Genomic DNA, 4,997 nt, shown 5'->3' with positions numbered 1-4,997 from the left:
TGCCATAAAAACCATGGGCCCCGGATTCAACTTTTGTCATTGATATTCTGTCCTTTCTCAGCCATACAAAGGCCGCATGGCCGCAGCGGCCGGGAATGCAGGCCAAATGAGGTTGGCTTGCAAACCGCTCGCTCGCGAACTTTGCTTCCGGGTAGTGTCGCTGGAATGCGCGGATATAACGAGCGCGCGCTGGCCTATGTTTGTAAAGGCACGCGGCGCATCTGTCGCCTCGTCTGTCTCATTATCCCTCATTCGATTAGCGCTCGTCTTTTTCAAGACGGAGCTGCGTCTCCCTTTCTCAATAGACCCCCCGGCCACAAAGGTCTTCTGACAATGTACATTGTTATTCATACCAGTCCAAAAAGCAAAAGTTAGTGCTTCTCCCCCCCAGGTTGGGACGGAACTTTATAACTGCTTTATGAGCTCGTTGAGCGGATACCACAAGCCTCAAGAGTCTGTTGTTTGTGTTTGCGTGCTGCGTGATCCTGTTGTTGTAGTCCCCAGTGCCGCGTTTTCTTAAAAACACCATATTTGAGGTTACATTTGACTCCGCGCTTGTCATGCAAGCGCTGCTTTTCTAGCGTATCGTCCACTCCAAAACAAATTCCTTGCTATTGGATGCGCAAAGCCCTACTTGGCAAATAAAGCCTCTTTCTGATTTCTGATTCTGTTTCTGATCTCATGTCGCGGCTGAGGGCGACAAATTTATTGCCTGTTTCTTTAACAGTAGCTGGGCCAACATAGGGCCAGTCCATGACCATTGCCTATAAAAAACAAAACAGAGGTTTTGCTGTATGTACCCGACCGCGCACGCTAAAATTTGTGGCAAATAATATGGGGAACAGTCGGGCACTCGAAGGGCCCACACCTCAGGTTATACTGTGTCCGCTTAATGCTGCCAGTGTAGAGCTCTTAGGCTACCAGTGCCAGAGGAAATAACGCAACTAATTTTACATTAATAATCTGACTAGGAAAATCAAATGTCTTGCATACTTGTACGAATAAACAAGGACTTTAGGGTAACCTAAATTCCCAAGTCAAATAACATCCCAAGCGAAAAGCTGAATTCCTTTGCAAAAATGTCTTATCATCGTTTGGAATTAAAACCTAATGTGTCTTCTTGATGGGATCAACTAAGATCCTACTCGGCATAAATTGAAATCCACCAAAGGGCCATTATTCTGTTCTAATAATGTAGAAAATCTTTATCAGAACCCCACATGCCTTTTAAGAGCTAAGTGTCTCCTGCGGTTACAGTCAGATAAACGCCGGAAAATAAATCAAAGAGCTTAAAGGGTATCAGGTAGGATTTTGTTTTTTTCTCCTCCTATTACTTTATTCATGCCATTGATATTCTAAAGTTTGTATACATATTCCATACGAAAAGACCACAAACTTAAAGTACTTTTTATTGCTAGTTTTAAACCTGAATAAACTGCCGACCATTTTATATTCATTAATACTCGCACAATAAGTCCCACACTGTTGAGAGAACCATGATGCTTGTAAAATATCTTATATTTCTTGGTTACTGTGCACTGCTAAAAAATAAAAAAATATTATAATGGTACATAGCTTGTCAATGCCAGCCCGGACTAACATTTCCTTACCGTACAACCTTGAGGTCCTACTCTGTACTAACATGGGCCTATAGAGGTTGATAAGCCTAAAATCATTGTGTATGCTTTGAAGGAGTGTTGCACTTCCAGAGTAGGGCCATGCAACTCATTATAAAAGCATCGTCTTTTTTCAGTAGTCCCTCCCTGCAAAAACGACAAGAGCATACAGGGCTTGGATCAATCATCTGGGGGCTGCGAGATATGGCGTCAGGCTTGATGGCCAAGGTGACGAGATGGGTTTTTGTTTTTTTCTAGAAATCAGGGGGATGGCAGCACGCGAAGTAAGGTATTAGGGTCATAACCTGATGTGGCCGCCAAAAGAGTTGGATCTGGAATCCCCAAACCACACCCCTGCGCATGCTCTGTGGTTATCGCGGACAGTTGAGCGACCATCTGCTCCTTTTCTTCTTAACAGGGAGCCTGCTATGTTACGAAAATTATCTATAATATTAATCCTATTTAGCGCTCCAAAATTAATGTCAAATAAAAATTTTAAAAGGAAGGTAATTCAAGATTTTGCCTGCATAGTTTTTAATGGCCAACGACTCGTGGATTTATATCCTATTTTTCTGAGGATAGGAAATAGGCTAACTCCATAATCACCCCTGATTTGTTTTTTATTAATTAATTAATTTATCTTAATACATATTTTTTATCGTTTAATTTTTTTTAATCTTTTTCTAAAAAAAATAAAAATAAATAAAAAAATATAAAGAGTCAAATGGCAATTGCTACCTACCTGAAAGCAGACAAAACACAACATACAACACAACACACATCGCCCAGGATGAGTAATCCCAGCCTCTCAGCCCCCAGTTCAAGCCAACGTCCACCCATGACAAATTCACTCTGCCCTGTATGTCTGCTGAGGTGTGCTCCTTCTGACGACTGAGAGCAATGAGTAAGGAGAGAGGGAAAAATAAATGAAACATGGACAGACAATAATGCAAAAAAAAAATGTTGCTGGCTATTTATTAAGACAACAAGGAATAGTTCCTCATAAATGCAAATCCCAGTCATTGATTTACTCATTTTGTTTTGCTGTTAGATAAAGAATATTGACACAGATACACACGTCTATATATATGTAACCCATAAAGGCATCATAAAAGGCAGCCCATGAAAATTCGGTCATCATTAACTCCACCCCCTATGTGTATTGTGTGGTGTGTGTGTGTGTATATGTGTGTGTGTGTCTGCATGTGTGTGTGTGGGTTAATGATGAACATTATGTCTGGTAGTCCATTCTTAATGACTGACAGCTCATTTTTTGGAGCACGATCACCATGTGAAACAAATCAGACAACCATACATGGAATACACATTGATGGAGTTGTTTGCAGTACTGTTTTAATGAAGGTATCAGAAGCAGATGGTATTGCGTGCCAACATGTGCAGCAGCAGTTGTAACTGGGTCAATTGCCAGAGCATTGGTAGGGAGATGAGCTAAGTAGAGAAAAGCATTGTTTTATTTAGAAAACATATTCTTACTGTTGTTTCATGCTCTCTTGACACACAATCTCTTCAGTGGGCAATCCCCTCGTAAGAAACACCTCCAAAATAAAAGTTAAGTTTTTTCTCAGGACTGCATCAATATATGTTAATGGCATTGGAGGCCTCTAAGGTTTTAGGTCTCAGAAGACTGTCATTGTAAAATGATTGGAAAAATGTTCTGCTTAACAGACTTTTAAACACATGAACCACAGTTCTCTTAGGTTTGTGATTTCTGGTGACTGTCTGGTTTTTCATTACTGCCTTTATTCCACCAGGGAGTTCGTGAGCGTCCAAAACGTGAGTTTTAAAAACAACAGCACATGCTAGCCGTAGGCGTTCCAACAGAGGCAGTTAAACAGCGGGGCCCGAACTCTTCTGTTTTCCCGTGTGAGCAAAGGTTCCTGGGTTACATGTATCAGGTGGTCTGCATATCCCCAAAGTTTGTTAGAGGCCAGATTTATGGCTGTGAGTAAAGGAATGAAGAACAGCTCGGCAGCGGAGAAGTGAGGCTCCTATGGATAAATTTTAGTTTAGGGGTCCCTAGGTTGACTTGGACAAGAGGACAGAGACTTTATCGGGCAGCTGCTGCACACCTAACATGTTTCTGTTTTTAGATCATGTACATGGTGTACGCTGTGGAATGAAGATAAGAGGCCCGCATGTTTAATTTAACGTGAAGTAAAATGAGGCTGTGAGGGATGGAAGTACAGTCTACTTAATATTTTGTAACATTATGAAGTCCTAGGTCACATTTGCTACAAAAAACAGGTTGGTTCATGAATATTAATGAAGCCGTAGTTGCGGGTGATTGGCTTAAAAGCAAAGTTGGGCAGAAGCCATTTTAGTAGTATTCGCACTAAACAATACTTCATTACGGAAAAATGAAAATTGCTGTTCTCATCCCTGAGTTCCCATGGGTTGTTTCTTAACTTGGAACACGATTTGGAGAAATGTAGCATTACAGTCACGGTGCTACCTCACTAAATGGAGCCTCACACTTGCCAGTGAAAAGTGAGGTGCATCATCAGCAATTAAGAGTCCAAACAGTGCAATAAAAACACATCACAGAAATGTTTTTATTATAAACAAATTTAATATCCAAAACCATGCTTTTGTACTTCCTCCGAGCTGAAAAAGTCCATCCATATGTTTAAGAACTGTTTTGGATGCTGTTTTTTTGCCTTGCAACTGTTGCGCTTGATCTGTGCATATTTCCATCCCATGTATGCAGATAAGAACACACTTTTCCATGCCGAACGAAAGCAATCTATTATACAAATTGGCGTCTCATATTTTTAGAATCAGCTTTCAATATTGACGGTTAAAACTTATCTTGATGTCCGCATTAAAGCAAACACACAGCTTTTCACTTCACAGGGGCAGTTATTTGATGCCCGACTGCGAGTCGTGCAGATTAATGTGATGTTTTTATTTTTTTCGCTGTTTGAACTCTATATCCTGACTTGGCCCCAACATGCCAGGCAACGTGATGATGTAATGCCCTAAATTTCTCCAAATTGTTTCCAATGCAACAAACTAAACTCATCTACATCTTGGATTGCTTGAGGGGTGACTACATTTTTCAGACTAATTTTCATTTCTGAGTTGAAGTATTCCTTTACCGACCTTTTTCTGGTCATATTCATTCATACGACTCTTATGCATTTAGCTGTACATGGTTTTCACAATACAAGTTGCACTACAACTGACTTGAACATGGCTATCATGTTTTTTTTTCATTTGCCAACTGAAGCCAAGCAAAATGTTTGGCGTGATTAGGAGTGCCACTTAAATAATAATAATAATAATAATAAACAAAAATTTAAAATCCATCAATCGCGTTTCAAATGGGCAGATGAATAAACATATCTTACAAATATTTAA

Source organism: Cyprinus carpio, chromosome A1 (genome assembly GCF_018340385.1).
Source record: "Cyprinus carpio isolate SPL01 chromosome A1, ASM1834038v1, whole genome shotgun sequence".
Lineage (NCBI taxonomy): Eukaryota > Metazoa > Chordata > Actinopteri > Cypriniformes > Cyprinidae > Cyprinus > Cyprinus carpio.
Note: the sequence above shows the minus strand (reverse complement) of the source record.